The sequence below is a fragment of the Haliaeetus albicilla genome, chromosome 13 (genome assembly GCF_947461875.1).
Source record: "Haliaeetus albicilla chromosome 13, bHalAlb1.1, whole genome shotgun sequence".
Lineage (NCBI taxonomy): Eukaryota > Metazoa > Chordata > Aves > Accipitriformes > Accipitridae > Haliaeetus > Haliaeetus albicilla.
Genome location: NC_091495.1, coordinates 26,867,175 through 26,890,586, shown reverse-complemented (window position 1 = coordinate 26,890,586; position 23,412 = coordinate 26,867,175). Strand labels below are relative to the sequence as shown.

At 45.2% G+C, this 23,412-nt stretch overlaps 1 protein-coding gene and 2 long non-coding RNA genes across 3 annotated transcripts in view; 1 reads left to right on the top strand and 2 right to left on the bottom strand.

The window, feature by feature from the left end:
* Positions 1-23,412, top strand: part of LOC138688635 (saccharopine dehydrogenase-like oxidoreductase) — a 71,924-nt gene that overhangs the window by 34,790 nt on the left and 13,722 nt on the right. The gene's annotated exons all lie outside the window — the stretch shown is intronic.
* Positions 6,073-8,941, bottom strand: LOC138688634 (uncharacterized). The gene is made up of 3 exons (XR_011327520.1): positions 8,597-8,941; positions 7,133-7,249; positions 6,073-6,162 (listed from the first exon to the last, which is right to left on the bottom strand). It is a non-coding gene; the product is annotated as an uncharacterized lncRNA (long non-coding RNA).
* On the bottom strand, positions 19,131-22,245 carry LOC138688846 (uncharacterized). The gene is made up of 3 exons (XR_011327652.1): positions 21,878-22,245; positions 20,743-20,813; positions 19,131-19,438 (listed from the first exon to the last, which is right to left on the bottom strand). It is a non-coding gene; the product is annotated as an uncharacterized lncRNA (long non-coding RNA).

Below are 23,412 nucleotides of genomic sequence, written 5' to 3'. Positions count from 1 at the left end.
GTTAATCGGGCATCAAAACCCTAACTCAAGACTATGGAGGCAGTTCCACTGATGGGTAATGCAGAAGTAACAGCCTTCCCCAACTTCCACAACATTTTTGTTCTTGCTCCTACAGCAACGTTGTGTTCCGCTCTAGACATTCAATCCCTCAGCGCGCTTCAACAGGAGACAGTGGTAGTTTTACAGTCCCAAGAGTGGACCTAAAATGTTACCATTTGCGTAAAACTGGCAGGACACAATTGCAATCATGCGTGTGGATGGGCAGGATGGGCGTAAAATGGTCTCCGACACTGAAAGCAGTGCAATAGAAAACATAGGAAAGGTTCATCTCTTGCCATTCTCAATAAAGATACAGTAAAAGATCACCTCCTTCTGGAAGCCGATGCAAGTCATACGAACAACTCCGGAGTTCAGCAAGCACGTACCATCTGCAGAGACAATGAACGTTTGACAGCCTTCCATACTCTCGCACTTAGCTTATGACCAGTTTACGTTTTGTAAATAGCAGTATCCGGAAAGCTGTCACTGAGTACCCATTTTCTTCATCAGATCACTTCCAAACTTATTTTTTTGAAAATAATTACTGCGTGTAGAAATTTTATCTCTAGTGCTATCGAGGTGCTCTGCTCTGAGCTTCAGTTCAACCTCATTTCATTTGATGACCATCACCACTTCACAGGCTACATTACAAAAGCACCAAACCCCAAAACTCAGCAGACTGTCAGATATGTGTCACAGTATTAAACACCTTGCTAGTACAACGTAATCAAGGGTTGGGCTTGTGGGCGTTTGGGGCTTTTTGGTTTTGGATGGGTTTTGAGTGACAAACAATGAACAGGAGAACCAATAAATGGCATTTGACCTCACTTTAAGCTTATCACTACCAAAAGCAGTGAAATACCTACCAAAATTGTAGGAGCTTGGATGAAAAAACTGCTCAGGTGGTGGATGAGAAAGAGCAACTCCCCGACTTAGACTCCGCTCGTGTACCAGAATATCCAAAATGGGGTTTGGAGAAGTCATGCTTATTACAGCATCCAGTGACCACAACGCAAAATAGGGGCAATCATGAAGGAGTTCTTCTGGCCTGAAAGCAAGCAAGTGCATAAGCTAAACACCGACTTTCAAATGATTGATTTGCAGGGATATTGAAAACAACTTAATAAAAATATACCTTAGTGAATCTGGCATTTGAGCATGATACCAGCGATTAATGTCAAATACACCCAAGTAAGCAGATGCTTTTCCCTGACCACATGTATTCACTTGCCAGCTGAAGAGTGATACACTGGTGTCAGGCGATATTACTGTAAAAGACAAGACATTGTTTCTTGTTTGTAGAAAATAACGCTATAGCTGATATGTTTAAAACACCACTTCCTATTTTGGCTTAATTCTGTTACATCACTCACGAAGCACAACACTCACTGAGAACAACAAAAAAAATTTACGGAATAGCAAACATCTCTGTGACAGGTTTCAGTCATACTGCCCCTTCTTCTTGTATCACTCAGCAGGCACTACTAATTTCCAGATTGGACTCAATTACAGGTTTTAAGAATAGCTCCTTTCCAGCACATTCAGAATGAACGAACACAATTATCACACAAAATAAATACAAAAACCCCAAACCCAACAAACGGGAAATTGGAATAAAGATTTTAACATAAAACATTCACAACGTTATACTCCAGTTCTCTCAATAAGTGGAATGGTTTGTCCTCTCTGGGGAGAACGCATTCTCCAGATGTAAGCAAAGGATGTGGTATATCATTTACCCTAGCAGAGTAAGGAAGAAGGCGACAGTTTGTTTGTTTGTTTGGCAAAATGTTTCTCTGTTCTCTGCTGAATTCATCATTACGTTTAGGGATCCTCACACACTTTACTATGTTTCATTGTGAACATCTGTGCCGCTTCCGTTTTGTAGCTGCTGCAAGTGCCTTTGAAGATACCAATTATTTTCATAATTCAGAAGACAGCTTCATTGCTAGCCTCAACCCACATCCAACAGCAGCTCATGTGTGCCTAGAACTTAACTCGAACACATTCTGAATAAAAGCTAATTAGAAACCATCAGAGAAATTACAGGTATTTCTCCATGCCTCATGCTTCATAAAAAGGAGACAGAAAGGGGGTTTGCTGTTCTTATTTTGGTTTGGTTGGGTTTTTTTTTTTCGGCTGTGGTGGAGTGGTGGTGTGTGTTTGTTTTTAACAAGCTTTTAGGAGGCACTCTCCTCAGAAACGTGACACAAGTGGAGAAAATCCAACGGTGTTTTTGTTAGATTTTGACACACTGTTGATAGAGGATGGCATCACAAAAGAGATGCAAGTTGCCGCTTCAGGACTAAGTCAAAGATGATAAACAGAAGTAGCCTAGAAAGATCATGCAAGTGTCTTCTTTGTAAACATCATACATCAGTAAAGGCCAGTAAGAAGAGAGGGAAGGTGAATAATGCAGTCAAAACAAAGGGCCATGGAAGTTATCACTGCAGCAGGCTCAGAAATATGGTCAGAGCATAAGTGAATTTGTAAACCCAGAGACGGATATTTAATTATTGCAAGATAATGAAAGACATCGTAAGAGTTGTAACTGTGTATATGGACAAGGAAAGCTATTGCTTTAAGAACCTGCAGGTGTAGGAACCTATTAGATTTAGAGAGGAAGAAATGGACAGGCAGATCGTAGAATCATAGAGTTGCTTAGGTTGGAAAAGACCTTTGTGTTCATCGAGCCCAACCCTAAACCCAACTGCCAAGTCCACCACCAAACCACGGCCCTAAGCGCCACGTCTCCCTGTCTTTTAAATACCTCCAGGGATGGCGACTCAACCCCGGGCAGCCTGTTCCAATGCTTCGTAACACAGTCAGTGAAGAAATTTTTCCTCATATCCAACCTGAACCTCCCCAGGCGCAACTTGAGGCCATTTCCTCTCGTCCTATCACTTGCTACCTGGGAGAAGAGACCAACACTACACCTCGCTACAGCCTCCTTTCAGGTACTTGTGGGGAGCGGTAAGGTCTCCCCTCAGCCTCCTTTTCTCCAGGCTAAACAACCCCAGTTCCCTCAGCCACCCCCGTAAGACTTGTTCTCCAGACCCTTCACCAGCTCTGTTGCCCTTCTTTGGATGCGCTCCAGCACCTCAATGTCTTTCTTGTAGCGAGGGGCCCAAAGCCAGGCAGCCTTCCAGCCACTCTTTCCCAAGCCTGTAGTGTTGCATGGGGTTCTTGTGACCCAAGAGCAGGACCTGGCGCTTAGCCTTGATGAACCTCATACAGTTGGCCTTGGCCCATTGAGCCAGCCTGGCCAGATCCCTCCACAGAGCCTCTGTAGACCCTCAAGCAGATCAACACTCCCACCCAACTTGGTGTCATCTGCAAACTTACTGAGGGTGCACTCAATCCCCTCGTCCAGATCATTGACGGAGATATTAAACAGAACTGGCCCCAATACCGAGCCCTGGGGAACACCACTTGTGACCGGCCACCAGCTGGATGCAGATGCAGATGCAGACATAGGTTGGAACAGGGAAAGAAAAATTCAGGTAACACTCCTAAGCCATGGGGAGCATCATCTTACTGTTCAAAGACGACAGCTGGAGGAATAAAACGACTGACAAGCTTCATGCAGGTGACCCCACCATACATCGCTATAGCATGTCAGCAAGCATAAAATACAACTTATTTTTTCCGTTAAAGAAGTCCCCTATAACTTAAGCACCCATTTTTTCTTTTTAAATAAGCCCAACAAGCTAGTCTGTAAAGGTATTCAAGACTCACAGACTGGGGTACAGAACAGCATTCATTGCTTAGATTCCAAAACTACTTATTTTAGAATAACCAAACAGGGACATTAGAACAAACCTGCACTAACGCTATCCTCTCCGTCGACACGTCTGGGAAGTTTTTCTACAGTCTGACAGCTAAGTAATTTAATATCGCTGGCCTGCCCGCTCAAGGGAAAGACTCCACCTGCGAGACCTAAACTGTATCTTTCGACACAGTATTCCAGACCCTGGGGAAAAAATAAAAGGAGAGAGAAAAGGTCATTTTGAGATAAAAACATACATTATAGCGAAATACGAAAGAATGTATATATGTATAATATAATATGCATATTGTACCGTATATTTCCCATGAGCTTACTTCTGATGGCAAATAGAAACTACATCTGACATGCAAGAGAATGAAGCGTCAAATAGTAACGGGCTTTGCACATTTTCAGAATTTAGCATTTCCCTAGCTAAAATTTGCTCTGAAGTATGCACAGTTCATTCTACTTTATCAAGTAACTTTGGAAGTAACAGACATGTGCAGAGTAGATAGGAAAAATCTAAACCATCTCTTTGAAACACTAGCATGAAGCCTAAGCAAAGAATCCCATTTTCATTACAGAAGGAATAATCACCAAACACAGTTTATAATAAAAGATGTCCTGAACAGGTCCACCATGCCAAAAGACCCTTTCGCCAGATAAAGTACTACAGCTCCATCAACCTCTTAGAGACGAATTTTAACCGCTAGAAATTTCAACTTTTATTCATCTGTGAAGAGCCAGTCCCCCCCCAAAGTTAGGGCTGAGGGGAAGGGAAAAAAGATATCAAACGACTCCTGCCTAAGACAACTTCTGAAGCAAAACAGCGTATTTTAAATTCTCCGCTGGGGCAAGCAAATCTAAGTTAAGGAACTCCACTGCGTGGAAGATGTTAAATAATGACTTTGTTGACCCGTAAAATCTGAAGACAGTTTTCAAATGAGATGCACTCGTCAGACTCTGATGTGGACGTGGAGGCTGTATACTCTATCCACCTGCAAGCATCATGTAGGACAAATGTAAAGGTGCGCTCCATGACCATGGCTGGATGCACTAGATTTCAAGCTTTCTTTCAAGCTTCTGTGAACTCTCTTCAACGAACAAGGGTCAACAGTAGATTCCTCCTCCTTTACTCCAATTTGGCCTGGCAATTGGGAACAACTCTTAAATTTTCTGCCACGGAAGACGGACAAGAAACTTGACTCAGCCAGTCACGCAGGCAGACAGTCATGTAGGACTGACCAATCTGTGACTACAGGGAAGTATTCCGACACTCCAAGTGTCCTCTGTAGAACACAGATCCTGTACTAATGCTTCTTCTGGGTTTTTTTCCGGGGGGTGGGAGTTGTTTGTGGGGGGTTGGCAGTAGGTGTTAGCAAGTCTTGGTATGAAGCTACATGTGGGAGTGGCTCATCTGGAAGCTAGCTGAAGAACCTGACTTTTCCCCCCAGAGGTCCAGCTGTTTAGTTCTCTCTTCAACTACCTTGTGAGATTGGTTCCTGTTTCAACCTTGCACAACGCTCATCACAGGAACGCAGGAACAGCAGGGGAGTAAAATATCTCAACGGCAGAGACTGGTGCCTGACACCTCTTAGAAGCCTGTGAATGTATTACTGGTTGCACTGTCTGTAGAGGGTTAAAAGTCTTACACTAATGACACCACAGCTTTCTCAGGTCACAAACGCAAACCACATTATTTAATCACTTTGTGTGCTTTTTTTAAAACTGGAAATTTTAGTAGACCCATTTTTCAAAGCTGCTGAAACATTTCAACCCTCTGAGGTGAAATCTGGCACTCGTCACACCTTTTTCAGGAAAATAAGATGGCCAAGACAAAGCATTGACAAATAGTAAAAGGTCCCCCATTTTAACATTAAAGCGTTGAGACAGAACAAAGTAGCCACGCAAGGAATGGATATCGACGACTGGGTTTTCTTCCAAAGCAGCACACAGTACAAGGTATTGTCTTTGCCACCGCTAAGACTGTAGCTACAAATAACTTTTTTTAAAAGAGGATAAAGCAAAGCAGAAGTTCAAAAGTGAAACTGGAGAACGATTAAAGCATCTTTCTCCTGTCGACCTGCCAAAGTGCTTAGAGCACTACAAGAGATGCAGCAGTATAAAACATGCCCAAGAAGACTCAGCAAAAGATTGGGTTTTCGGTCACCTCTGAATTTTGATGGTAAAAACCACCCCTGACAACTTAACTGATACTCACATAGACAAAATCACTATTTTCATCTTTTCACATACGTGCACGCCTTACCTCATACATGACTTGTCCTGGGGCCAAGCGTTTTCTGTCACCAAATGCTAACTGCAACAGATGTAAACTCACGACATCACCTTCACTGGAAAAGGTAGAAATTATGACATTTGATTACAAAGCTGCTTTAGAGGCCTTGTTATCATTTTACTAGATCTAGACTGATGTTTTCTTGCTGAAAAGTAAAACACCACTTCCCAAACCATCAGATAACTGGTCACGTGCAGCCGCTACAACACAAAGGAGGACATTTGGACACTAACAGCTTCAGGGGCAAATGCTAACCATACAGTTTGAAAGCTTTAATATGTTGTATGGACTACAAATTGTTGCTTTAAAGTCAAACTTAAAAAGGCTGCCACTCTGTGAACGGCTGAGCTGATTAAATAGCTTGCTGATGCTGAAAGAGAGAGATCTTTCTCCCCTTCCCTTCCCTTCCTTTCCCTTCCCTTCCCACCCCATCAAAGTTCCAGCCCCTCTCTTGCATACACACACTGCACCCTTCCACATACTGATTCGGGTCATTAGCCCAGCAGGAAACCATTGACTTTGCTGCTGAACAGTGATCGGTCTCTGCCACTGCCAGGTGAGCTGACCTGGCTCACAAAGGCTCCAAAGACGGCGCAAGTTGGCACAAGGTAATCCGCAATACTGTCACCTCCCTCCTTTAGGGGCAGCCGGCTGTCATATTGGCACGTTTAGCGCTCGAGATCTGCAGCCCCAAGTACTTTTAATGGTATTTTAATACCACGGTGCGAGTACCAAACAAATGGTGAAGCAGTCCTCAAGAAACAAAGGAAATCGTTTAAGAATGCAAGCACAAAAATACAGCCACTGTTGCTTTGCCTTCTTTCAGAAGGTAGGCACTAGTAGGTCCCTCTTCACATCTGTTAAATCCTGTAAAAATTGCAGTGTAAGCTTAACACCTTCCACACCTGAGAGAATCTCCTGCACAGCTACATAAACAAAACAAATATACATGTATCAACGGTATGTGAACAAAGATACAAAAAAATTTAAATGCAGTCAGTGGCTTATAGTAACTTTTTATTCACCTGTCTTGTGTAGACTGAACAGCCCACAAGTAGCAACAATTGCGAGGATCATTCTCAGGCTCCTGAAAAGTAACAGCATAGACAGGAATCCTTCCTCCTTCAAGCTGAGAGTGGTGCCTACGTGGTTGGGGGAAAAAAAAAAAAAAAAAAAAAAAAGAAAGAAAAAATGAAAAAAAAAAAAGGAAAAGGGGAAAAGAGAGAAAAATAAAAACCTGTGAGCCTACGATGGGCCCTAACTGTTTGTAGAAGGGTAGAAGCATCTTCTGAGAAAAAAGCTTATCCTTCCATGCTTATCCTCAAAGTACAGAAGGTCATACTTCCATCTCAGACAAGTGAGTCAGGGAAGCGACTACTTTTTATGCAACAGTCAAGAGCTGAGGAAATTACTGTCCATCAAATGCAATAACCTGGGTTTATATCCTCCTCCGCCTAGGGAGGAAGAACAGAAATGATTACTTCAGCTGCCAGGCAAAAGACTGTTCCTCCTGTTCCAGCCGACTTCAATATTGAACTTAAAATGCAGCCTATCTTCTGAACAAATTTAAGACAGTGCCAAACCACAAGTACTTGCTCATTTCTTTACTCGGATGCTACGTAAAGCATTTTTCCTCCAGACTTCTGAACCTTACGTGTACCTTCACAATCTGTTCTTGCCACCCAGTTAGTCCTCCACTGTCTATTTATGCATCCAACAGTTTCTGGTGAGTCACTGCAGGTTTGCTTAAGCCAATCCCTATCTGAATTTGGTCACATATTTCACGTGTGATTGCCCTTTGGCAGATATAAAATCGTCTCTTAATTTTTCTATTGCTTCTAGATTTACATGCCCCTTATCCTCGTCTCCAAGTGTTCCAAGCAAATTTTCATTCACACGCAACGTTGCCTCGGAATGGGTCAGTCCCCTGTTTTGGACAAGGCTGACATGTAGGAAAGAGTATCTTTTCAGGCACGGATCAGCTATTGATTTTTCGTGTCTCACTAGTTTCATCCTGGACACTTTAAAGAATATTATCACCAAACCCACATTATTAACATATGTAAGCTTCTCAATGTATGCCCTAATTGCAGTAGCTGGTTCTGAAAAATCATTCCTAAAATCTGGTTCATCAAAACACACACATTTCCTGGCTTCACTGAACACTACTGATCGGACAAAGCGTCTTATAAAAATGAGCTCTATCGCATCCTAAACTGCTTGACGTAACCCAAAGAAGCATGCTTTCCACAATCCCTCGAGCCACAGGCACAAGAAGGAAAACAATCCTAGTCCACTGGGGAGAAGGCGGTCCACTTAATCCACGTATGACTTTTCATAGTTATTTCAGAAGAGGATTTCTAAACATTCCAAGACTATACCCAAAATTTCAGTCCCTAAAAAAGTTCTCTTTCATGAACATGCTTCCGTAAGCAAACAATTGAGACCCCTGCACCTCCGGGCATGGCCAGGTGTAAAGGCCTACTTACTCCCTCTTCAAAGTTTTCATATTCCACAGTGACAGGCAGCCATCTGAAAAACCCACAACGAGCTGATTGCTTCTGCTTATGTAGTACAGCGTTGATATTGCTGTTCCTGAAGGATTTTGTAGTTGAAAGCAGAGATGTCTCCCTTCTCTGGTCACAGCTTCTCTTCTTTGTGGAACTTCAGCAGGAATTCTAGTGACAACTTCTAGACCTACACACACAAAACCACGCCATGAATTAATGTGTCAGGCCATTTAGGCTGCATTTTGAACACTGACGTGACAACACGTCTCATCCAATTCTACCGGCCCAGGCAAAATACCCATTTATGCAACGCTTTCTTTTGTATGTTTCCAAAGAACAGAAGAACTCTCTGATCGGACAGGTGTTCTCACTCGTATTTTAAAACCAGGTAAAAGCGTAACCTTCGTAGACAAATTCTTCCTGGACTCTGTAAATCAAGCGTTTGGGCCTCATGATGAAGCTGTCTGAAGCGACACCAACTCCTGAAGCCACTCTTGTAATAGCCAAAACAGCGTATGCAATCCGAATATGCAAATTAGAGATTTCAGTCATCCAAATGCACGGTTTTTGACAAGTCGGATTCATTTTAACAAGCAAGCCTAAAATTTGCCCCAAGTCAATTCACAGAAGCAGAAGAACATTCCCAAGAAATAGGGCGCCTCTGACACAACTTCCTCTCAGGCAGCTGCACTGACTCACGTGGTAAAATTCCTACACCTCACTGGCAAGCATCATAGTGACATACGGATCTTGGTGGCAGGGGGGCATTTATAACATTAGGAGGAGTATTAAGCCACTCCCATTTTTAATCAGGTCAGGACTATACCAAGTCAAACCGCCATCTGTAACCAGCAGTCAGAAATGCCTGCACGCTAGTGTCTTCCAAGTGGGATGCATATTGTTTATACACAAGTTTTCTTACTCTCAAATTCAAGTTTAAAAACTGCAGGCTTACCCGATGCTTCTATTTCATTCTGACTGCAAGAGAAATCATCCAAACAAAGGTCCACCAGAAGCAGATGACCAACATCTGTAGCCACTGCTGCCACTCCAAAGAGCCATCGCAGACTCTGATGTAGGTGCCGAGTGTTCACGCTGGGTCCTCCGTGATTAGTTATGGGTTCTATAGCAGTTACCTACAGGAAAACTGCAAGCTAGCATTTAAGCTGTTTGACAAGCTAAACAGAAATCATTCAAAAGTGAAGCCGGAATTAGCACATCAGAAACAAGAAAGTAAATACAGAGGACCACAAGACTTAAAAGCAAAGCATTGTTTCCAGTTATATCAAGAAAAAAACAATATAGTGAATCTTGATGTTCTATTAACTTGCACTGATTCTTGTTCACATTAAGATAATGAGACTAGGGGACATTACATCATCGGACTTCCTGGCTTATAGAAGACAGAAAAAAATGAGTAACATTCCACCAGCCTCTCCCATCTACACAAACACAATATTCAATAAGCAGAGATTCAAGGACTGCAGGTTGAAAGTCAATCTTTCAACAATCCGTCAGGTAACTCCCTAACGGCTCTTCTTTCCTACCCTAAGTCAACATAAAAATCTGTTCTGCTCTAAAGCCACCTGCTTGCTAGTCTGAGATTCAGGGGAATGTGTCTAAGTCATTTACAGCACAACTACGGAAGTTTCAGGTATTTTAAAGACAGTATTTCTAACGTATATAGAAACCAAGCATTTCCGAAATGTACGTTACAGACACTGGGAACAGCGGGGGTTTTTTTTCTTTTTCACTCTGGCCAATAAAAGATAGTTCTCAATGCCTTTTTGTGGCAGTGGAGAATTAGGTAACTATGTGCTCTACCATAAACCCAGAAAACTTGTTTTACGATCAGTAAGCTCAAAAGATAACGGTACCGTTAAGCCCAAGAGTCTGCACCAGGGCTCTCTTGACTGGATACTCTGAAGTGACAGTCTGCACTAATGCAAGATAGAAAAAATACCGCCTACAAAGAGACGCTCCAAAGCTTCTCCTGAAACAGGATTACGCAGCACCTGACAACGCAAAAGCTTCGTTCCTCCGATTAAAGTGGACGTACCCTTCCTGGGAGAACAACTGCTTTAACCACTCTCGATATTCCAAGGTCGTACAGACAGAGAACACTTCCCTCTGCTTCTTCCAACCCAACCAGCAGTCCCGTTCTCTTCTGCCAGGAAAAATCCTTTACCACACGAATGGTGGGAGGCTGTTTCTTTACTCCACGGAAACGGTAAGCAGAGCGCCGCTCTCCCGTCACAGAGCTCACTACCTCCAGTTGAGGACCACACGCCAACCATGCCAAGCCGTTTCTCCCTGTAAGAGAAAAGAAAGCTGACTAAAGCAAATTTCCAATACAAGACTGAAAACAACTGAAAAATCACAGCCACTGCCCCTTTCCTTCAATAAAAGTACCCAAAAGGGAAGACCGACTTCCCTAGTTGTGGTCAATTATTCAAAATCACCCATGGAGATCCTCCAGCACAACCTCTCAATATCAACAACCTTATTCTTTTGCATTTCTACTTGTCATTCCCGCACCGAAGGATTTTGACTGTTTGGGATGAAGATGACAACATATCGATCTAGAGTCTTCATCCCATATTCGGCTTGTTTTGGCTAGAAATCGTCTAAATACATACGGGAATACGAGTCTTAAAGCACACTTCAAAGATAACAAATCTAAACCAATTCATTTCTAGTTTATTAATTTTACTTGACACACGCCTACTTGGGGCAGGGATTTGGACGGCAGCAAGAAATTATCGTCAAATGGGCACTGCATGAGTAAATCTAATCTTTTACACGGGCTGACGACAGAAAGAATTTAACACATTTTGTTTCACTGAACAAACTCGGAGGAAGTATTAACTCAATTACTGCACTTTCAGTCAGGTAGATGGATTCCACCTGGTCTAACAGAGCCTAGACAACCAGATAGGCACCCAGCTAGCTCTACTTGCGGATCACCTAGGAAGTCAACTACCTAATCTGCTTAGCCACTTTCAGCAGCTCTCCCTGGGTACTCATCTGCACCCTGTTAAATACGTCGGAAATATGGCTGCAGCGCTTAACAGTGTTATCCTCTTCCTTTGCTGTTTGTATTCAGACTAGGAAAAGAAAAAGCGGGGGGGGGAGGGGCGCGCCTCTGTAACGTTGTAGAAGAAGAACTAGTTCGGCATGTGGTGTTATGATGGTCGTAGAGCTTGAGCTGGTACAAATAAATAGGGCCCAAAACAACACTGTTACTTTTTTGAAAACTGCCTTTTATTTAATTAAAAATTGAGTGAGCACGACATTGAGGAAGGCCCGCTGACTCAGCATGCTTAACTAAATTATTTTAATAGCACAAGACTGGTGAAGGTTGCTGTAATTTCAAAGTTTAACTATACTAGTTTTAAGGGTTTACTATTAGCATTTGTAATAGTTAAAACTTCCTTCCTGTTCTCTCGAAACCTGATGCATCTTAACAGCACCAGCCTGACACAGTCGATACTGTGACCCTGTGCTTCAGGTAACCTCCAGGCAATAAGAACTTCAGACCGAGACCAAATTTAAAGCAGAATGCTCACCTCCAGAAAACTTCCCGCTCAGCACAGAACCTAGGGTTATCTCATCTTCCCCAAGTGCCTGAGTAGTCACCTCTGGAAACTGCAGCAGACTGCTCGTTACCTGAGCTGATAGGTCTCGCATTCTTCACTGTAAATAAAGAAAAAAAATGCAAAAACAGACTCATGTCAGCCATAACTGAGATGTGCTTTTTGAGATTGACAGAAGTTTCATCAGTATGCCGCAAGTAATCTCCTATACAGCTCCTGTAGCTCTTTTCCTTCAAAAAATGCCACTCAGGACAGTTTTTGATCTCACAGCAGAGCAAAAGGAGAATCCTTTTACTTTTCGAATGCCTATGAGATCACCAACAAAAAGTGACACAGGGGTATTGATAAGGTCAATAACAGGAAAAAAAAACAATACACCGAGTTCAAGTCTACTCAGACAGGTTAGTAAGATGTGATGTGAGAAAAAGCATATTTCAATTAGCACTGCAGTAAGAGGTATGAGTTTCCATTTGTCCTTGCTCTTGATTTTGTACCTCATTATTTATTGCCAATTGTCTTCTAGTAGATTTCGGGCATCATTTGTGTCTCGTTCACTTCTTGTGTGTTTATTTTGAACTTTAAGGAATACTACATTCTTAACTACCTTCACTCTCAAACTCTTCCAGAAAATGTACTGTTGATGTTTCCACATGACAAGCAATACAGACTTTCATAGCTCATCAGCTGGAAAGTAGTTTTCCATACACTTATCACCTGAACATAACACAGCACCTTAAAACACGGATTCTTTTCTACACTTAAATCCCCATATTCCTTATTCCAGTCCTTTCCTTCCTATTGCCAGTCCTTATCACATCTCTGCACTATTTTACAAAAACTTTGAGGCCTTTCAGTTTCCACACCTCTATCGGTGCTCCACAGACAGTTCACGTTTCACTATGTCAAGACAGATTTTTGGGGGGGGAACTTAAAAGCTCAGGTGACTTACAAGATTGAATAGGAGGCTAAATAAGAGATATTCCACACACGTGGAAATACAAACTACTTTAGCTCACTACGTTTTGCAAGTTCTATGGGTTATTGAAAAAGCCTCCGGAAGACAAGACAGGTTCAAGCATCTCTTCAAATAGCACTGCTTTCTCCATGGAGTCTCAGAAGGAAGATATTCTACGTAGCTCGCCATTCCTGGGCGTTACACATGCTGACCAACTCGGGCATCAAACAGAACCCTTACCCTACGCCACAAACCAGTACAGCCAGCCACTTCAATGGGCACACAAAGCCTATTGCATTAACTGTAGCACACATGTTCTCCCGCAAACAAAGTTTTATGGTTGCTTCTTCCAGCGTGCACTAATAACCTATTTTCCTTACGGCACAGGAGGTTACAGCTAGTTCTGAAGACCAGACTCTGGGAGCAACACAAAGTTACTAAAGGGAAACGCTTATAAATAATACCATTTACACAAATTGTACTTCTGTGGAGAAAGGTTATGCTCTAAAGCCTGGGCATTGGAATCTACTATATTTCAGGTCACAAGCACTCTACCTGAGAACATGTTCCAGTATCTTCTGCCAGCATGAAAACAACGAGCGCGTGAAACACAGGCAGCGTAAGCCAGGGTCCCGCACTAAAGCGCAAGTCAACCTTCGGAAAAAAAGGTTGCCGATGGCAAAGCCAGTATTGCAGGACGCTGCTGCAGCCGGCCAGCCTGACCGCCCTGCCAGCATTCACAACTAGCACAGGTCAAGTTCCAAGTGGGACAACTCATTTGCAGTAGTTTTCTCGCGTTTGCTTTTTGGTACTTGTCATCCTTTCACAGTGACAGCGGGAGGAACTTTTGCACTGCATCCAGGGGCTCCAGAGAGTAAAAAGCCCCACAGTTTGACCAGCCTTCCGGCTCAGTTTCATTGTAATGATTTAATCAATATGTTTTATCAGTAACCCATAATACCAAATACAAATACAGATCTATTGGGTTGGTGAATAGCATCTCTCAAAGGCCTTCAACGTCCAGCTGTTTTGACAGGTGCCTTCAGCAATACCGTGATGCTGAATAAGAAAGGAGGAATGACCAGAGAAGATTATCACGGGAAGAAATTTCAGAAGAGGAAGAACAAGAGTCACCCTGCGTCACCCTGCCTTTGCCACTGCCTACCTGGACAGGCCAAGAGCACAGAACTTTGCGTGGCCAAATTGCACATCAAATTTTAAGATACTCTACTGGGGAGAGTTGAGCGTAAAAACAAACCGCTCGCCACCCCAAACTCCCCACCAAATCAGAAAGAATTCTTCTCTGGTGGAAAGCTCACACCTTGACACAGTGTACTCCTGCCTACAGTACACATCAAATGTGCTTATCAGGCCCATACCACCGCTAAGAACCACCAAATACGTAACACTCCAACGCCCGGACCATTCATGCAACTTTAAATTTAATTCCGCTGCAGTTATTAACTGCGTAGAAAAGCACGTGAAAACGCTAGACCATCAGGCATGCCCAGGTTTCCGCCAGCACGCCAACGGGCGTTTGAAACATTTTGTTCCTAGACATCTGGCTTGGCAATATAGAACTAGGAAGATAAACTCCACAATAAAGCCTGAACTGTATATACAGTGACCTGGCTATTAGGATGTTTTACTTGCATCATTCTGCTAAGTTAAACCAAGGATTACTGGCAAATCCACACAGTGGGAAAATAGTTAGATAGAACTAGTTAAAGGCGTGAAGCCTCTCCTTTAAGAGAGATATCCAACACTAACTGCATTTCTGCTCTCTTTGAAAACAACTACAGTCACATTCCTCCTTCTGTCTGGTAGGAAACAGATCAGTGTAAAACGCCACAGGCCTACTCCATGTTCAGGAGGAAGCCAGAATCCAACCTCCCCGCTGTATCCTACACCAAAGTGGTCTGTGCACAAGTTGCCAAAATTACCGTTCTTCTTCACCCTTGCTACTTATGACCTCTAAACGCCATGAACTGTTCCCAAAGAAAGGAACGTGCCACAAGTCATAGACTGATGACAGATTTCTGGATTAAAAATCCCAAGGGAAAAAAAAAAAAAAAGAGAAATTACATATTCAAGTGGAATCACATACAGCCAAGTCAGAGTTCTGCGATGTCAGTTCTGACTGACGGTAGTCCAGGAAAATCAAAGGCCAACAATGTTACAGGCTTACTGAAGAAAAAGCTAAAAATACGCTCAGTCGCAGCTGAAGATACGGTTTCACAAAACACGTTGCCTTCACTGCCGCCGGAAGAGAGGCCTTGCTGCCGCCTCCCATCTCTCCATCTGCTCCTTTGTTCTACTGCTGTATTCCTGTGGCTTACCTGGCACTGACTTGAGCACTTTTTAGAGCACTTTACGAGCCAGGTTAACTGCCTAAGCAGACGGGAAACGAACCCAGAAAAGTAGATAGTTTTCCACCAGCTTAGAGAGTTAAACCGGCTGGCAGAGAGAACTAGCAAGCATGAAAGTTGGCACAAGGAAGGAGGCAGGACAGTGCGTTGCGAAGAAGGAGAGGGAATTCGTCCGTCTCCATTTTGTGGCAGTCAGCCGTTATGCTAGCTCATACACGTGTGAAACTACACACGCGGTTTGCAAGGAGAGCTGCAGAGCCCTTTCCTTTTAGAAAGGACACCACCCGAGACACAGTCAGTCAACTTTTAACTCCCTCGTGCGCGTAGAGACTCACTGTCTCACTGAGAAAGGCTGCAGCTGACAGGCGTCATTCTTTCATTCAGCCAGATGTGGAAGCTAAAGCGATTTCAGGGAGCTGCTACCTGGTGATCAGAGAACGGACAACAGTGTGTGACACGATTCAGGTCACATTCTCCAAGGAAACAGGACAAAGAGTGGGAAGAAGCCAAAGAAGAAGAAATGGAAGAAAAACTAAGTCCTTTTGAGAAAACCAGCATCCACTTTGTTGAATAACAGGTAAAGATGACAATGGCAGAATTTTTTGAATTATTGTTAACGACTGGTTCAATGACATTTTCCCCAGAAAAGCAGGAGGCAGCTCACAAGCGCTGGAGGAGCAGTGGATGGAAAAGACACTTTCTGCACCTTAGTAGTCGGGTTCAGTGAATTTGCGCTTTGCCATATTTTACTCTTGCCGAAAGAGGATTTAGTGAGCGAGTTAGCAGGTGACTTTGTGAGTACCACCGGGTCATTTCTTTCCCACTTAGGCAGAAACACCCCCCCACCCCGACGCTTTAGGCAACCACCCTACATTTAATCCAAAGCCTAAGTTCTAGTCTAAAAAGCCACTAGCATAACAGAGACGGTCTGTATCGGAACTCCACAGCCAGGCTTATTTCGCTCAAGTGCAGCCTACAGATTCTCTTGCAGAGTTTGTGCGGATGCTCCACAAGCCCAAACCTACAGCAGAAGGTGAGGAGAAGGAAGAATTTCAGCTCTCTAGCCCAACAACCCCCAACAGCTAAGACCATAGATTTGACTTCCCTTCAAATGAAAACACAAACAAAACCAACACAGCTCAGAATTTGACACTGCAGCCAGTTTACCCAGCCACCTCCTATGGCTATTCTCTAACACAACCATACTTTCATTCAAGAGTCGCAGCCCCTGTCTAACGTGGCTAAGCTAGCAAAAGTTCCGAAAGTCCCTTCTGAACTTACGCTCTTTTTGCATTGCTTGGCGTACCTGGACAGACAGACATAGGTGCTAAGTGTCTCAGTACAGAACACGCGCGCAGCCTTCCTAAGAGAGGGAGACAGCAGCTGACATTTCCAGCATACCACACCGGTGTGCCGTCGCCCCGGTGCTCGCCCCTCCCAGCACAAGTTCTAGAATCACAGAATCACGAGGAAGAGAACTTCCAGAAGTTCTCTTCTGGAAGAAGGCGGCCTTCCAGAATCACTGGAGGTCATCTGGTCCAAGCCCCTGCTCAGGCAGGGTCACCTAGAGCAGCCTGCCCAGCACCACGTCCAGACGGCTTCTGAGCATCCAGCTCTGAAACGTACTTGGACAAACAGCAACCTGACAAGCTGAACCGCAAAAACATTGGCAACACGTGCAACAGGCCCAGGCTTTTGGTGACTCTCTCCTACCAATTTAAGTATTCTCTCCACCACACAGGTGAAAAAATACCACACCAGCAAAGGCTTGTCGCCATTACTTCTCTAAAACTGTATCCAACAGCTTGCTAGGGAGAAGACACAAAACTAATAGAAGCCCGATTAAGTTCATTTCACCGTCTTAAAAAAGCACACCCCAGGCAAATCAATGCAGGAAAACGAGCCGATGCAGTAAGTGGATGAGGAGCTGTCCTCAGCAGAACAGGGTACTGTCCTGTGTGCCCAAACACCTGTGACAGCTGCCAGCCAAGACTGATGCCATCATCCAGACCGATGGGCCTAAGGCGGCACTTGAACTACCACGTTTAGCCGTACACCCTACACGGGGTTCAGCATTCCCGACAGAATTCAGCCCCTGAATTTCCCCTAGTTTTACCAAACACCATCAGCAAGCAATTACTAGAGCTGAAGGACTGACTCCACGCTTCCTTCTACTGGCAGAAGCTCCAGACCTCGAGTCAGGAAGAAATCAAGCACTTCTGTTTAAGTCAGCAACTTTGCTGCGTGATGCAGGCTTCATGCAAAAATCAAGAGACCCCCACAAAACGCGCGGGATTCCTGTAAAGCTCTGCTCTCCCCATTAAACCCAGCCCTCTTCCCGCAATCAATCGCCGCTCTATGCAGAGAGCCAATTTCCCAGCTCCTCTGTTTGGCAGTTACCCATGTTGAAGCAATAAAATGGTCTGTGAAAAGCAGCTGGGAGGGGAGCAGCGTATGGCCTTTCAGTGAAGGTGTGCCTTGAACGACTTATTCATCAAGTCACCATCAGGCCCCTTCTTTCCCAGAGCAGCCCGTCATGCACTCCTTGGCTCTTACGCACCGCCACAGCCTCCTACTGAAATGCTTCTGGCTGGCTAAATAAGTCATGTGAACATTGGTTGCTTTCAGAAACATGCCCAAAACTGAAAGGGGACGGAGGGGGTGTTGGGGTTTGGGGATTTGGTTTTTTGGGTTTTGGTTTGGTTTTTTTTTCTTTCAGAAAGTGCAAAGAACACATCTGCCCCAAGTTCTAGGGTGTTCATCTCATGACTGGTTTTAAAGTGAAAACCTCTGGTTCTCCCTGTCAAGGACTTTGAGGCGACCCAAGCCTGAGCTGCTTTGACATGGCTCGGTACATTCACTGGCATCTTTTATTTCAGTCATGATTTCTCACAACTACAAAATGAAACCAAGAAACCGTAAGGTACTTAGAAGTAGACAGAATATTCTGTTATCTGAGCTCACGAGAGATTTGCTATTATATTGTGGACCCGTAACCCAGGCCTACGTTATTGCCAGTTTACCCAGGCTGAAAAGCCCCTGGAGGGTCTCGTCGGGGCATTGTGGGCACAGAAGTGTGTGAGCAACGAGTCTTAAAGATGACAAGAAGGGGAAAAGATCAGAAGCAGAAGAGCAGAGGTTAAGGTATCTGGCCGCGATGCCCATTACTGGGAAACTCGCCTGAGCCACTGCAGCGTGCTGGTGCTCCCACTCCTTCTGGGCTTCCTCCAGCCAGGACTCCCACGTCGCCTGCGTGCTCCAGATCTGCCACTTGTTCTCAGCCAGCAAAACCCACACCTCTTGTGAACAGCAAGACAGCTTTAACCAGGGTACCTATGTGTAAAATATCAAACCCCGTGAGAGACGAGGACCAGCAGCGAGGAAGCCATGCAGTGGGAGGCGGTCTGGCCTCTTGCAGAGCAAGCCCTTCCAACCCAAACCTCCTGGGGACCGTATGGCACGCGGGGACACAAACCCACCTCGCTGCGGAACAGCCGAGATGTTTGTTGCTGCTGTCAGCATCCTGAACTGGAAATGAAAGCTGCCATCTTCCCTGTCCTCGTCTAACCAGAAGGTGATCAACAAAACACGGTGCCCAGAGCGTGCACAGGAGCCGACCCCGGCGAATCCTCCTCAGCTCCATTCCCACCATACTTCTTCAGTGTTACAGATTACCAAAAATGCCTCCTGATAATGTTTTGGGAAGTCAAAGTCTGCTTGCTATTCATAGCTGTATTTATGCTGAAATACGTACGTGTTCCATCGGCTATTGGTCGCCCTGTGCTCCCGAGCCCAGCCAGTCTGGACAACAGTTTGTTATTTTCAGCCTGCGGTTGGTTCTCTTAGAAGCTTCTCACTGGGACTTGCATTTACCACTGCTTTGTTCCTGACCCGTTCTGTCCTTTTAAATACGAAAATACATAAAAGACACAAAAGAAGCTGTTACCCAGACAATCCCAGCAAACGACAACGTTTCCAATCAAACCTGACTTTGGGGTTTGTTTTGTTTTGCTCTTTTCCCTGTTCGGAAATAGCCCATGTAGCTCTGGAACTTCACAAGCGAACAAGTCTCACAGCCACTTTGCTCCTTCGGTGGAAACATCTGATGCCCTCTCTTGTACCGCTACCAGCAATCACAGCCTGGTTTGGTTTCGCCCCTGCCAGCCCACGAAAACCCTTCTCTTCTCCAGCTAACCCTAACTTGCAGCAATGTAGCCATAGCCGCTCTGCCTCTAGTATGCGGGGCACTATGGGATGGGATACTGCAAAACCACACCTCACCCACTGTAAGTGTGGGTACGGCAGGTAGGCAGGCAAAGGACAACTCCAGCTGCCCCTGCACGGAGCTGGCTCAGGCGTGGGGAGTTTGCTGGTCTGCGTTCATATCGGCACGTGAAAGCAGTTCAGCTCTCTGCAGGACTGAACTGCTGCCGGAGACATTAAATCTTCTGCTCCTGACACCTGCGAACAGCCAGGCTGCTGCGGCTACAAGGTCACCGAGCCATCATCCGCTTTGGGATAACGGACTGGGGTGTAAGTGCCTGACCTCTTTTTACGGGAGAGGGAATAAGAAGGCATTAGTGCTGGAGTCCCAGCAAAAGCCTGACTGAAAGGACTGCAAAGAGAGCGGTTTTCAGTCCTGAGGCCCAGGAAGCGCAGGAGGAGAGCAAAGGGGAGCAGAGAGGGAACCTTCTCCTCCAGAAGGAGCTGACGGACTGGGAAAGTGGCCGGGAAAGCAAGCTGCTCCTGGGCAGGAAGGAAGAGCTCTGTGTGGCACTATCGCTGGGATCTGGGATTGGGAAGCAGAGACGACAAATGCCTGGCAGCAGGCATCACTTCTATGTTCTACCTTTCAACCACGGTTGGGCTGTGGGACCCCAAACTACAGCTTAGTTTTAGAGGTGCTGTGTTACTGGGAGAGAAAGGGCAGGAAAGAAGCTCAGTTAAGTCACACATATGAGGGAGACCTGGAATCCTCAGGAAATACACTTACCTCTGTCGTACAACTTAGCTGTAAAAACATATGCCGTTTGTTAATAAGGGTAAAGAATAAGCTCTTCGTGTGCCGCCCCTGCCTATGGGCAGATTCACCCTTTCTTCCTTCTGAGCTGTCAGTCCCGTTGAACTGGTATCTTCTGTCATTTTGCCCAGCACCTGACCGCAATGTGCACCAAGACCAGAAAGGGAAAACTTATGAAAGCGTACCTTTCAGCATATCGTAAGGTTGACAAAGTTTCTTCGTAACAGATGTCTGCTGGACTCAACGGCCGCAATCTCTAAGCATGTGAAAAGTATTAACTGACATTAGATTTTGAAGGAGGCTTTTTAAAATAGTTTTAAACACTACCAAAACACAGACAGGGATTAACGTGGAAAGATAGACCGCTAACTCCTCAAATAGAAAAGGAGAACCCAGGTGTCTTAGCAATCTGGCCATAAATTAACTCTTTCTAACACTTGTGCCAGAAGAGAAATGAGACAGAAAGAAAGATGAGAAGATAGAGGTGGTTTTTGCAAAAATTAATACTGAAGGCGCTCGAGTCCTGCTAACTCTGCCTTAATGCTAGCACCAACGCAAAAAAAAAAAAAAAAAAAAAAAAAGGCGCAAAACCACTTTGATGGTATTTGTACAAGTAGCAATTGAAGAATCTGTCCTTCAATTTGAATTACGCAAGTTAGCATCTGAAGAAACCCAGGTAAGCTGTTTTGAGAGTATCAGCATTTACAGTCAACCTTTTCACATGTGCACATTTTCTGTTCATATTCTTCCACCTTTCATTTAATTGCACTTCCTTTAAAAAAAATACCTCTTCAAAGACGCTGGAGCATACAGATAATTCACCTGAGACAAGGAAGAACCTAGGGGAGTTTCATCTCATTTAGGAATGCAACCTCTGGTGCACAGCACAAACGATAATCTCAGAAGTCAGGGAAAAAAGGACTTGTTTCATAACGCAGCCTAGTTTTAGGTAGGTAAAGAACGCGGGTTTTATATAAAACAGGTGCTTCTGAGTTTTATAGCTACATTTACCTATCTGTCGATAAATTTTTACAGATATGCAGAAAACTCTTTCAGAAGAAATGGAGGTTGTATCTCTAACGTAGACAGAGATATCTATTTTGTGCCAGCCGCATTTCTGTTCCAAAAACAGAAGTGCTCTCCATTGGAGTAACGCGTTTAGTAGTGGCTAGAAGCTTTTGACCAGCAGAAGGGTTCTCCCCTTTATGTTGCACAGGAAGCAAGCTTAGCTTTTAAACTACACTCACTTTCACCAATGTCAGAGCCGCACAATTCTATTTCAATGGGCAAAGCCGGTTATAAATTCAAGAGTCAATTTACCATGATGGTCCTGCTCTTTCCCCCCTGGGCAGACTGCAGGAGTCTCGTCAGGACCAAGTCCCTGTATGGGATATGCACCGCTCTCTTTCCTGTAGCAACCTCAGCCAGAGCACTAAGGGAAAATAAAGTGAAAAGTAGAAGCATGACTATGAAAAGCAAATCTGGGGGGCCGGCGGCGGGGAAGAGCCTACCAGATTAGAACCTTCCGTATATTCATGCTTAGGCACGTGCTTCAGTATGTTCGTGCTTATGGACGTCTCAGGCTTTATTCATTTAAGTAACTTCATTAGCCAGACGGCAAGGAATCCTGAACGGAGGGAAAACTATTTTTCACCTGCAGGAATTTAATTTTTACTTCACAGGAAAGGATTATTTTTTTTTAAAAAAAGAGGAAGAAAAACACCCGGTGACATTTCCTAACGTGGTTAGACTTAGATTTACCCACCCGCCTTCCTTCAACCTGTCTCCTTCAGATCCTTCAGAGGATTTTTGCCTTTCGCTTCCTGCCAAGTCCGCCAGATTTATAACTGGCTGTTTGGCGATTGCTTCATCGAGAAAAATCTGTTAAGATACGGTATCAACAGCAGGAAAAATCACCAAATCCGTCGCTCAGACATTATGAAGTAAGATACAGAAAACGATACTCTGCGGAAACGCAGAGGAAATAGGTTGCGACAGTTACCGCTCTTGGAACACCTGACCTAGGAAGAATTGCTTTCAATACGAGACCCACGAAGGCGTGCCTCAAAGCAAACGACCGACCGTCTCTCAGGATTAAGCAGCAGACAAAGCCGCTCATCCCCTGCACCCGCAGAAAGGGGGTGCGGAAGCACCGCTGGCTCCCAACCTCCCCCGGCTGCAAAGACGACGTCTCCCTCCCATCCCCGTCCCAGAGGAGCCCAGGACTGGCCCTGCCTGCCAGGGCTGAGCAGCTTTCGGAGCTGCCTGCGCGAGCAGCCGTGGGGAGCTGAGCTCGCTTGTGCTCCAGAGACGGGCCACGCACGTCCGGGCCAGCCGGAGCCCCCTCCTCCTCAACCAGCCCCAGCCCGGGCTCGTCCTGCGTAAGCGGCTCTGCAGACCCCTCTCCAGCTCTGTCGACAGGGGACTTCAGCAAAAACGGTAGTTCTGGCGTCAGTCTCCCGAGGGGAAGCGCTGGGGGAGCGAGCGATGATAGGAGCAAGGCCCGTTGTCCGGAGCAGAGCCGCGAGCAGTCGCCTCCCCCGGCCCGGCTGCTCTGAGGTGGTTCAGCCGCCCGTCGGCAGCAGCACCACGGTCACCCAGCACCCCTCCGCCTGGCCGGGGGCACACACAGCGAGGACAGCAGGATTCGGGCCACGGTGACCCTCTGGGGTCACGTCTTTGCCACCGCCGCGCTGCGGCCTTCCCTCACGCGGGGTCGGGGAGGTGCCGCAGACTGCCCCGCGCTTGTGCCGCGCCCTGCGAGCTTGCTCGCTGCAGGGCTGCTTGTTAGCGCGAGCCCAGGAGTTCTGCAGAGCGCTACCGGGCAAGCAGCAGCTGCCAGAGAGAAACAGGGA